The 12,990-nt window shown below is 43.8% G+C and overlaps 1 protein-coding gene across 2 annotated transcripts in view; it reads left to right on the forward strand.

The window, feature by feature from the left end:
* Nucleotides 1-12,990, forward strand: part of VARS2 (valyl-tRNA synthetase 2, mitochondrial) — a 1,808,135-nt gene that overhangs the window by 898,442 nt on the left and 896,703 nt on the right. The gene's annotated exons all lie outside the window — the stretch shown is intronic.

Raw genomic sequence — 12,990 nt, forward strand, 5'->3', positions numbered from 1 at the left:
ACCTTATTTGCATTAATTAATTTGGCTTTCGCCTTTGCATAAATATTGCACCGTATCAAATCCCTCTTTCTTTCCCATGTCCATATTTCTGTGTTATACTTTTGAAAAATCTCTAGGTTTTGTTTATATTTTTGTACTTCCTCAGATGCTTCTTTTTCCAAACAGATCAAAGTTTCTTTGTCTATATACTGTTTTTTACAAATCTCTTGTATTAATAAACGCAAACATTTTTTGGAAGCTTCTGACAATTTTTCTTGTGGAAATATTTTTCTTTCCTCTAATTTCTCTCTTAATCTTTCTGTAGATCTTGAGTCTGAAAATTCTGGGCATTTGCATAATAATTACAATACATAATTTCTTTCTTATTTTCAATAGTCCACTCTGTCATCTTTATGGCTCTTCTTTGCCCTGTCATTTTTTTGTGGACTGCTACTTGCTTTCTGTGACAGGGGGCCATCCACCCCCTGGGCCTGGCCTGGCCCCATTGTAGCAATATTCTGTATATTGAGGATTCTACACTGTCATTTTTTCCAGTTCTGGCACCAGTGCGCCTACCAGGATTAGGCACTTTTGTATCCTGGGTCTTGTGCACCCAGCTATCTTTTTTAATTTTTGACCTTCTTCTCTCCATGATATATGCTATATAAATACAGTCTATATATCAGTGTTGTCTTGGTGAGATTTTGTGAAAAACAGGATCCACCTCATGAAGGTACTCACCAAGACTTGAGGATGAATTAATTTTCAGCAATACTACTCTAATTTACTTGCTGACTTATTATTGCTCCATTCAGACCACCAATGTGAATGTCAGGATTTTACTTAAGGCTTGTTCATTGCCTTGATGGCCTTGAAGCCTCCCCAGGGGGGTTCAGTTTCTGATACTCCCTGGTCTTCCACACCTGTTATAGGGATAAAGGAACTGGATTCCTCAGATGAGGACCTACATTCTAGAGAGGAATCCCTAGCTTACTGCTCTCAAATCCCTTTTCCTGTAGACTGTGCCTCAGTGGAACAGGATTCTGTGATCCTAGAGTCCCCCTTGGAAGAATTATCCTTTGTGAGTGCTGTTGCTCATATGATGGAGTATTTTAAATGAGATTGTTCCCAGGTCTCTGACATTCAAAAAAGGCACTATGAGCTTTTACAAATGGAGTCACCTTAACCATCTGCAGTTCCTCCTGTTTTGGCAGCTCTTTTGGACACCTTTGCTGCTGCCTCTTTTATTTTTATTTTATTTTATTTATCATTTGTTAACTGGGAAAGTCCAACTTGGAACAAAGCCAATTTTCAGCGAAGGCCCGGGAAGAAAGGCTCCAGATGCATGTCTTTGTAACGTGGGAGGAAACCGGAGCACCCAGAGGAAACCCAAACGAACACAGAGAGGACATGCAGACTCCACACAGAAGGCACCCCAGCCAAGAATCAAACCGGAGAACCTCTTGCTGTGAGGCGACAATGCTACCGTTGCACCACTGCACCGTCCTTTGGCTTGGCTCCCTGCCCTTAAGAAGCCTGTGGACTGCAAGTTTTTCTTTGTGTCCTTCTGATGATCCTTCTGTGGTTTCAGTCTCCTCTGATAAGCCTTCTAAATGTTTGCTCTAATCCAAGTTCCTTCCTTCAGATAAGGACAGTAGTTCTATGGAAAGACTGGGTACAAAAAAGTATATGCTGCTACCACCTTGTCATTTCTGGCTGTTAATTATCAAACCCATATGACCAAGTATGTCTTAGCCCTCCTTTCTCAGGTAGCAAAGGTTGCGTCTGATCTTCTTGGTTTTGAAGGGAAAGCTAGCCGTTTAAAAGCATTTATAGCATTTACTGTCTGTTTTTCTTCTGTTTTCTGCAAAAAAGAAAAAAACAAAAAAAAAAAAAAAAAAAAAATCTTGTTTTCCCGCCTTACTGAACTAGAATAGTCCAGTCTTCAGAGTTTGCTGATCTCGGGGCTTTGGCTTGGTTACTGTGCTATTCCATATCCTTATTTGGATAAAGGGAAGCTTCTTTGTTCACCAGTGGGGAGCACTGAGCAGCCTATTTGTCCCTAGAGCAGTGGTTCCAGCCAGAAACTTGTAGTCTATTGGCCATTTTGGGTCAATTCCTAGGTTTTTTCAACCCCCTGCTATAAAGCCCACTTTAGCGCGCTTTTGCGTGATTTAGCGCGGAGTTGCCCATAGAGCACCATCGGGCAGCGCCGGTTAAACAAGGTTAAACTATTTATGGCTCCGTAAAGTCTGCTCTTCAATTTTTCCCTTAGAACTTCTCTACTTGCAATCTAAACAGTCTATTCTCTATCTCAATAGCTCAGCACTTGCTCCTAAAGCATTTTTATATAGGGAAAGTACTTGTATACTAAACAAAGTACTACATTAGCCTAGAATCCCCTTGAATACCCATTTTCCTATAGGTCCCTTCTGACTCAGTTACACAGCAAACTTTTTCACTTTTTCTAGCATGTCGAAGGGTCAGTTGCTAGCGTCCTCTCCTGTTCAGCTGGTGAATCTGGGCATCTTGAGGCAATGTTACAATTGCCTCATGTACACAGACAACCCACTCCTTCTCCCACAAAACACAAATACATGTGAGAGATGCAACTATATAGCCAAACTGGAGGCTGAGCTCTCTCAACTCAGGACTGGCAAGACCAGACAGGAGGAGAAGGAAACCACGCACACCACAAACCCAGTTTCACATAGAACTATCACAACTGCAAAACAAACACATAAACACACAAAGACATACTGGAGGCACTGATCAAAATCTACCAAAACTACAGAGGCCTCCAAAGCAGACACCCAAGCAACTGCCACCTCAAGACATAAGACATGCAACACATAGTTCTCAAAGTCAGTGTGCTAAACAGTTACAGCCCTTAAGGCCAAACACAATGCCAGACACACTTGTTATAGGTGACTCCATAGTCAGACACACTGACGTCCCTCTCACCAGACTGAACAAGGAAAAGATCACAGTTAGCTGCCTGTCAGGCGCTAGAATCCGCCACATAACACAAGCACTCAGGTCACTCCACAGCAAGTGGAGTCTTGTCTTTTCCTTGGAAGGGAATGTTTCTGTATGCCTTTCCTCTGTTGCCAAGAGTTCTGCTCCAAGTCGAGCAGGACTCTTCCAAAGTCTTGTTGGTGGCACTCTTTTGGCCAAGGCAGTACTGGTTTCCCTTTCTTTTGTTTCTGGTGAGTGACAATTACCACAAATTACCTCATGGGGTGGACCTTCTCGCACAAGACGAGGGATTTTTATCCATCCTCACCTCTCCAGTCTTCAGATGACACTGTGGGTGATATACTTTTGATACGTTTTAGGCACCTCTTTTCTGAGGACATGTATCGGTTCTGCAGGAGGCCAGAAAATCATATATGTTGAAAAGGAAAAGACATTCTGTTTGGTGCCTGTCCCGCCATCAGGAACCTTTTTCATTGGGGGTTCCCTTGGTTCTCTTTTATTTGTGTGATCTGCTTCATGCTGGCTTGCCTTATTCTTCAGTTAAAGCTCACCTGTCGGCAATTTCTATGCGTCTGCCCTTGAACCCCCCTTTGGCCTCTCAGTTTGAGGTCAAGAAATTTTTTAAAAGGCATCCTTCACATCAGTCCCCCCGAGAAAGCCTATTCCACCTTCTTAGGATCTCAGTTTTGTCATTGAAAATTTAACTTGGGCTCCTTTTGAACCTGCTAGTTTAGCTTCCTTGCAACTTAGTAGTTGGAAGACTGTTGTGCTGTTGGCTCTTCCTTCTGCCAAGAGACTGAACTACAGGCTATGCTCATCAGGGGGAGTATCACCTATTGTTTCTCCATAACCCCTGCATACAATAGGTTTAAAATGGCCAGTAGTCCTTTTAGTAGCAACTTCATCAAACAATTGTTGAAAAAGCTGTTGTGGGTTGCCCCTTTCACGAAACATGAACTTCAATGTGTTACATTCAAACAGAAAGTCAGTTTCTGATGAGACCATTCTGGCTGCCCTAACCGGTTGGCCCTTAATAACCGCCCTTTTCTGGTGGAATGGGTGGCTACTACTAAAGTGTAGAAAAGTGTTTGAGTAAGTATGTTTCCTGAAAATACTAGCCTTAAATCTGTTGTTGGATCTATTTTTAGATAGTGACACGTCCAGAAAATTAATTGAGTCTGTGTTAAACTCAGAAGTGAAATCAAGGAAGTTTGTGAATTTGGAGATTTCATCAATAAAAGTTGTTACTAAATCTAGACTTCCGTTCCACATAAAAAAACATGTCCTGATATCTAGTGTACCATTTTCCTTAAAAATGGGGTTCTGAAATAGGAAATGTCTTTCCCAAAATGCCATGACTGAATTTGCAAAACTGCCTCTGCATGGGGAGCCCATGGCTACCCCAGTTTTTTGAACGAAAGGACTAACAATAAACTGGTTGGAATTCTACAGCTTGCTGCCTAGTTTTGTTTTTGGTTACAAGTTTAGTTTTTGTTTTGTGTTTAGTCCTCCTTTTTGAGAGACAGGGTGCCTCTTTGTACTACACCTTCATTTATTCTCAAGGTGGGTAATGAGTTGTCCCTCATGTAGTTTGTTCAACTTCTTTCCTTTTTCGCAGTCTACCAGTGAGAAGGTTCTTCATACCTTGGACCTGCATAGACAGCTGAGATATTTGGATAAAACAAAGGTTATTCGTAAGTCTGAACAACTTTTTGTTTCTTTTCATCCCAGGACTTTGGGTTTGGCTGTTTAAAAGCAAACCTTCTGCTGCTGGATCTCTAAGCCCATTTGCATTTAGTTTTCTTCATCTGTAAAGGTACATTCTATTAGGGTAGTCTTCTAGTGCCTTTTTCAAGGGAGTGGTCTCCAATTCCATCCTAGAGGTGGCTACTTTGTCATCTGTTCATATTTTTACTAAGCATTACAAATTGCATGTTATTTCCTGGGCCAGGGCAGGTTTTTCCAGGGCTATTCTCATGAGTTTTTAGAGGGCTGTTCTGTGCCTTCTTCCTCCGAGTTTTCCTCAGCTCTTGTACTCTCCAGTCAGTAAAGAATACTGCAGCAGTGCTATAGAAGGACAAAGTACAGTTGTATAAAGCTTAACATAACAGATGTCCTCTTCACTTGCTTGTTTTGTTACCCTCTTGACCAAGGAGCTATCATTTCCTTTTCCTTCTGAACATTTTTTTTCTTTTCAATGTGCATGTTCTCCTTTGTCCCTGGGGGTGTTTTGTTCTCCCTGGGACATTTCAGTTCTGAGTATTTGCATCCATACATCACCTTTATGCCTTAAGAGGGGAGCTTGTGTGTGACATACAGTACTTATAAGATCTAAAGGGTTTGGTGTACTGGTTGAACACTGGGCTGTCCTTGGCAGGAGATCCCTTCACTAAAGAATAGTGCAGCAGTGAAGAGAAGGATATCTACTGTTTGATAATATTTTATACAACCTTACTTTCTCCTGGGACACATCTGTTCTCTGAGTATTGAGCATACATATGTCACCTTTTTGCCCTACAGCTGCACCAGCTTTGGCATGCTGGCCAGATGTTGGACAATCCGTGGCAGGAGTTGCTATGCGTGTTTAATACTGTAATAGTGAAAAGAAGGCCATCTACTTTTATGGTAAGATTTTACACAACTGTGCATACTTGTTTGTCTAGTGAAGGAAGTATTCGCTGTGCTCAGCAGATTTATAAATTAGGTTGCTAACTGCCTTGTCTTTTCTTCTGAGGCAGCTGACTACCCCTTGGCTTATGATGTTCATTGTGTTTCACTGTTGCAGTCATTACTCTTGGGTTATCCTGCTGGCAGGCCACCCGCAGTCAGCCCGAATTCCAAAGTCTTGGTCAGGCGTCTGTTGCTGTCGCCTCTTCCCTGACGTCAGTGCACCAGGGGTATAAAAGATGCAACCAACGCCATTTTCTTCAGTTTTTCTTGCTGCGCGGTGCCCAAAGCAAAAGCAGTTCGCAAGTGCCAGTCGGCCGACTCCTGAGATTTTCAAATATGAATTTCAGAACCAAAGTCTTCATTAAAGCTAAGTACCCCATTGGGGAAACTTTTTTCTTGCTCCAGACCGATGTCAGAAAAAGTTAACAATTGTATTTCTTGTGGGAAGCAAGTACCTCATAAGGATTTTCACTCTTACTGTATTCCTTGCCTAGGCCCTGACCACGACGTTGCTAGCTGTCGGTTTTGTGCTAGATTTAACCAATGCACTATTAAGCATCGGTTCAATTTTGCATTTCATTACTTTGGCCAAAGGTTTAATTATATAATGCTGTTGGAACAGCCGACGACCGGAGTTTACAAAAAACGCAAGGAAAAGGATAGGCATCCGAGGTCCAAAACCGACGACGAGGCCTCAGGCCAGTCGCTGGTTCACCGGTTCTCAGTGAGGCGCTTTCGCAGCCCCTGACGCCCGCTACCTCAGAGCCACAGGCCGCTTCCAACTCCCACGTGGAGCCCACTGGGCCTCTGGATACTCAAGGTATTGGACACTCGGAAATCATTCCCTCAGATGGGTCCAGAGCTGCTGAGCAGGCATCGGCTTCTCAGGGTGTCTTCAGACCTATACAGTTATATGTTAAACCATCTTCAGCTTCAAAGACAAAGACTAAAGCAGCTCTAAAGACAAAGAAACAAGTACAGCATTCTCCTACTCAGACTTCCATGCCTGAAAAACAGATGCTTAAAATGGCCGAAGACCTAATTACTATGATCAGTGGTTCCCATCCCCCTCCTGATAGAGGCCTAGGCAAGAGACAGAATATGGTTCTTCTGATCAGGATGTTCCTCATCTCACATTGCTGCAGTCCTTACATATGGGGTAGTCCGCTGTCCTCGGTCGGCCCGAATACCAAAGTATTAGGCTGACGTCGGTCAAGGCGCTTAAAACTGACATCAGGACGTCAGGGTACAAAAGCGCATGACCGACGTCATATCCTCAGTCTTTTTTGCCGCATGGTCCGATGCAGAAGCAGCGTTGCAAGTGCCGTTCGGCGTTCTGAAATTTTTCGAGTTCGGAGTTTCAGACCGAATCCAAGTTGGCTAAGTACCCCGTTGGGGAATATTTTGGTTTTTTCTTGCCTCAGTGTATTACCGGATGTCAGAAAAAGTGAATAATTGTATTTCTTGTGGGAAACAGATACCGCATAGGGATTATCATTCTTTGTGCATTCCTTGTTTGGGGCCTGAGCACGACGTAGTCGGGTGTCGCTTTTGTGCTAGGTTTAATAAGCGCACTATTAAGCGAAGGTTAGATTGTGCTAGGCTGGTCTTCGGGAAGCGGTGCAATTATAACATGCCGTCGGATACTCCGACGCCCGCTTCCACGAAGAAGCGCAAAGACAAAGCGGTTAAACCCAGGCAAGATGAGTCGTCCGTTCCGGACGCCGGTTCTTTAGAGGCTTCAATGGAAACGGTGGTTCCGCCGGAGGCTTCTCTGGAGTCTCAGGGGGAGACTTTGATTTTGCAGGATGTGGCCTCTCAAGAGGCAGGCCAGGCTGAAGGGGCTTCTCAGGTTTCTGTACTCCCCTCCCTTCCCAGGGTGGTTAGGCCCTCTCCTTCTGTTTCCAAGGCTTCTTCCAGAGGCAGGCCAGGTTTAGCTTCTGTTAGTGTCACTCCTAGTTCAGCAGGGTCTGTGCCTAAGAAGCACGTGCTTAAAATGGCAGAAGATTTGATTACTCTGATTAGAGGTTCTATGCCCCCTCCTGATAAGAGGCCTAGGGTGGAGCCAGAGTTGGAAAGTTTTGAACAGGCTTCGGATGATTCAGAGTCTTCGGCTGAAGACTTGCAGGAGTACACTCCTTATTCTGATTCTGATGCAGAAGATTCCACTCCTTCTGCTTCTCCTCCAGAGGATTTCTCTTTTTCAGAGACTCTTCATTCTATGAGGGAACATTTTAAGTGGGAAGGTCAGGACTTCTCTGATTCACGGAAAAGGCTTAGGGAATTTTTGTTTTTACCTCAACATAGGCCCTTAGCTATACCTCCTGTTCTGGATGTTGTGCAAGATGTATTTTCAGAGGCTTCACTTAATCCTGATTCTCTGCCTCCTGCGCCTGTTAAACCGGATAGGTATTACAGGGTGCCTGAGGCTCATAAATATCTCTATAAGAGTCCTAGGGCGGACCCAGAAACTATTAGCCAGGGACCTAAGGGTGTCAGGGCCTCTGTTGTAAAGAATCCGGTTCCTCTAGATAAAGAGGCCAGAGCTTTGGATAGATGGGGAAAGAAGGTCTATACATCTTCTACCTTAGCAATGAGGGCTTTGAATTGCCAGTTTCATATGTTGAAATATCAGAATTTTCTTCTTTCTCAATTGAAATCTAAGGTGGATGCTCTGGCAGAAGGCATTGAGTGTAAAGAATTACAAGATTTGGTGCATGTCTCTGAACAGGTGGGTAAGCATTCTTTACAGTGTGGTTTTGATGCTTTGCAGGCCTCCTCTAGGGTGGCTGCCACTGGTTCAGTTCTTCGCAGGCACGCCTGGCTTAAGGATCAGAATTTATCTGACCATGTTAAGACAAGGATTTTGGATGCTCCTTTGCAGGCTGAAGTGTTGTTTGGTCCACCTGTGGAGTCAGTCTTGAAGAAAATGGAAGACAAGGCTAAGTCTATGCAGACTGTTAAAGATTTTTTGCAAGTTCAGCCTCCGAAGTTTAGTAGAAATTGGCCTGCTAAGGGGTGGACGTATCCTTCTTCTGATTCTCAGTCTAGGGGTAGATCTAGATGTGGTAGGGGCAGAGCTCAGAGTTCCTTCAGACCTAGAACATGGAGTTCACCTGCACAATCTTCGAGTGAGGGCAGGGGCCAGTCCTTTCGTAAACAGGCCCAATGACCTACTGTTTCAGCTGCCAGATCCTTCTTGCCTGGCAGCACCTTTGGGAGGACGGTTGGCACTCTTCAAGGAAAATTGGATTTTAATTACCCAGGACAAATGGGTGTTGGATATCATACACCAAGGTTACAAGTTTTATTTCCATACCTTGCCTCCTTTCAAAGGCATGCCAGACGTTCCTCCTCAGCAAAGATTAGAGGCTCACAAACAGATTTCTCTTCTACTTCAAATAGGAGCTATACAACCGGTCCCTCTGCCAGAAGTGGGCCTAGGATTTTATTCTCGCCTGTTTCTAGTACCGAAGAAAGGGAACACGTGGAGACCAATTTTGGATTTATCTATCCTCAACACATATCTGGACATTCCCAAGTTCAAAATGTTGACGTTACAACAGCTTTTACCTCTGCTGGGCAAAGATCACTGGATGGTGACTCTGGATCTCAAGGAGGCTTACCTTCATGTTCCTATCAGGCCCAGTTGCAGGAAGTATCTGCGTTTTCGGGCTGGGACTTTTCATTATCAGTTCTCTGCATTGCCCTTTGGCTTATCTACTGCCCCAAGAGTGTTCACAAAGGTTCTGGCTCCAGTGATAGCTTTCTTCAGGCTAAGAGGAATACAAATCTATCCTTATTTGGACGATTGCCTGATTCTGGCTCACGGAAAGGACGAACTTCTTTATCATTTACAGTATGTGATGGCAGTGTTAAGATGCCTAGGGTATTCTGTGAACGAAATAAAGTCCAGTCTAGTACCCTCTCAGGACATGTGCTTTCTGGGTGTGAGACTGAATACAGCATCCCAGATGGCCTTTTTGACCCCGGACAAACAAAAGAATCTTTCTCTTTATTTCCATCAATTGTCTCGTCAGTCCAGGCTGACTGCAAGGACAGTCCTTCAAGCCTTGGGGTTCATGGCATCTTGTATTCTGGTACTTCCCAATGCCAGATTGCATATGAGGAAGCTACAATGGTATCTCAAAATGTATGGACTAACACTGCCAAGATATGGACATTGTCATTCAGATAATACCTTGCATTCAAAAGGAATTTTTGTGGTGGGCTCAGGAATGTCACCTAAACAAGGGACTCTCTGTGACCCGACCAGAGGCGAGTCAGATTCTAACGACAGATGCCTCAGACAAAGCTTGGGAGCTCATCTAAATGGAAAATGGGTACAAGACACGTGGCCTGCCAGACTTCAACATTTACATATCAACTTGAAGGAGATGTTAGCAGTCCAATTTGCATTGATAGCTTTCAAGGATTTACTTCTTCCAGGGCAGGTGTTGATTCAAACAGACAACACAACTGTCATGTGGTACATCAACAAGCAAGGGGGGACACATTCTTACCCTCTATGCAGACAAGCAATGATTTTGTGGGAGACTGCTCTCAGTTTGCAGCTAAATCTTCAGGCAAGGTTTCTGCCAGGAGCACAGGACTCCTTAGCAGATGTGTTGAGCAGACAAATCATGGATCCCCACGAGTGGAAATTGGATCCTCATGTATTTCAAAAATTGACAGTGTTATGGGGAACTCCAGACATAGATCTGTTCGCTTCTCCACTAAATCACCAGTTGCCAAAGTTTTGCACAAAAAGGTTTCATCCCACAGCTTGGAAAGTGGATGCTCTCTCATTCAATTGGAGCAGTCTTCACGTGTATGCCTTTCCACCACTGCCTCTCCTCCCAAAGGTACTCCTGAAGGTCAGACAGGACAAGCCAACCATGATTTTAATAGCTCGGATTGGCCTCGACAGCACTGGTACCCTTACTGAGAAGTCTGGTACGGAGCCTCCATGGCCTTTGCCTTGATTCCACACCTGCTGTCTCAGGAGAACAGTCACCTACTCAATGTCAAACTTCAGTCTCTGCATCTAACAGCCTGGCATATTCTGTTTTAAACCCTGAAGGGTCTCAGCTTCCACAACAAGTTTTGAATGTTATTTTGGAGGCCAGAAGGCCTAGTACAAGGAAAGTTTACGCAGATAAATGGAGGAGATTTTTAATTTGGAGTACAGCAAAGGACTTTGATGTTTCTAAACCTAATTTAAGTGTTGCTCTTCAATACCTTACTGAGTTATTGGACAAAGGTTTGTCCTTCTCCTCTATAAAGGTTCATGCTGCAGCAATTTCTGCTCACTATGACTGTGACCCACCATTATTTTCTCATCCTTTGTTTAAGCAATTCCTTAGAGGGGCAAAGAATATAAGACCCCCACGTAGAGCTCCTACTCCTGCTTGGGATCTCAATTTTGTGTTGGAGAAACTCACTCTACAACCTTTTGAGCCTGCAGCTTCTGCCGAGTTTAAATATTTATCATGGAAGACTGCTTTTTTGTTGGCCATTACCTCTGCGAGAAGGGTGTCTGAATTACAGGCCCTTATGGCGGTTGAGCCTTTCTTAATTTTCCACAAGGATAGGGTATCTTTGCGTACTAATCCTTCCTTTATGCCTAAAGTGGTTTCTAGTGTGGCTTTAAACCAAACTATTCATTTGCCTACTATTTAGGCAAACCCCAAAATAAAGGGGAAAAGATTTTGCACACTTTGGATATACACAGACAGTTGCGATATTATTTGAGCAGAACTAAAGGGTTCAGGCAGTCTCAGCAGTTATTTGTTTCATTTGCTTTGGGTTCTCAGGGCAAACCTGTTTCAAAACAAACTATTTCTAAGTGGATTGGTTTTTGTATTGCTTTCTGTTATTCCCATCATGGTAAGGAGATTCCAGCTGGGATTAGGCCTCATTCCACTAGGGCTACTGCCACTTCTACAGCTTTTTAAGGGGGGTGGCTACTAAAGATATTTTGGAGGCAGCTACTTGGAGTTCAGTGCATACTTTCTCTAAGCATTACCACCTTCCACTTTACTCTAAATTTAGGGCTGGATTTGCCACTGCAATTTTACAGGGCATTTTGGCAGCTCCTAATGCTTTATAGTTTTGCCATCCTCCCTTACCTCTGCTTTGGGATTCTACCCATATGTAAGGACTGCAGCAATGTGAGATGAAGAACATAGTACAGTTTTGTACCTACCATAAATGTAGATGTTCGAAGATCCACGTTGCTGCAGTCCAATTTTCCCTCCCTCCTTCCCCTCTGTAGTTTGAGGTGGTTGTGTGGTTTGGGTTGTAAATATGGTTAGTGCAGGGGTGGTTGGTTGTTCTTTGCTGTTTTTTGGCTTTGGCCTTTCTTTTTAGGGCCTTCTGACATCTGGGGCAAGAAAAGACTGCGGATGTGACGTCGGTCATGCGCTTTTGTACCCTGACGTCCTGATGTCAGTTTTAAGCGCCTTGACCGACGTCAGCCTAATACTTTGGTATTCGGGCCGACCGAGGACAGCGGACTACCCCATATGTAAGGACTGCAGCAATGTGGATCTTCGAACATCTACATTTATGGTAGGTACAAAACTCTACTTTTCTGTTTCCTCTGATTCCTCTTCTGAACAGGGCTACTCTATTCCTCCCTATGAGGATTCTGATGCTGAAGAATCCATTCCTTCAACCTCTCCTCTTGAGGATTATTCTTTTGTGGAAAACCTGCATACCATGAGGGAGCATTTCCACTGGGAGAGCCATGATTACTCAGAATCTAAGAAAAGGCTCAGAGACTTTCTGCTTCTACCTCAGCACAGATCCCTTGCTATTCCACCTGTTCTACCCTGTCCCCTCTGATAGGGATTCTAGGGCACTGGACAGATGGGGGAAAAAAGTTTACACTTCTGCTACCCTGGCTGTAAGGGCTTTAAATTGTCAGTTTCATATGCTTAAATATCAGCAATACTTAATGTTGTCACTGCTTAAACAGAATATGTTGACAAATTCTGAATGTGCAGTGAGCAAGGAAATGCAGGATTTATTGCATGCAGCTGAACAAGTGGGAAAGCATACTTTGCAATGTGGTTATGATTCACTGGAGGCCTCTTGCAGGGCCGCTGTTACAGGTTCTGTTGTTAGAAGGCATGCTTGGTTAAAGGAACAGAATCTGCCTGATCATGTTAAAGCAAAATTATTAGGTGCTCCATTACAGCATGATACTTTGGTGCTAAAGCAGAAGTGTTAAAGAAAATGGAGGATAAAGCGAAATCCATGCAAACCGTTAAGGATTTTTTACAGGTACAGCCACCCAGATTTAGCAGAAACCTGCCTTCAAAAAATTGGTCCTTTCTAGCATCAGACAGGCCACAA

This window comes from Protopterus annectens, chromosome 9.part0, assembly GCF_019279795.1.
Source record: "Protopterus annectens isolate FY-2018-M chromosome 9.part0, PAN1.0, whole genome shotgun sequence".
Taxonomy (NCBI): Eukaryota; Metazoa; Chordata; order Ceratodontiformes; family Protopteridae; genus Protopterus; species Protopterus annectens.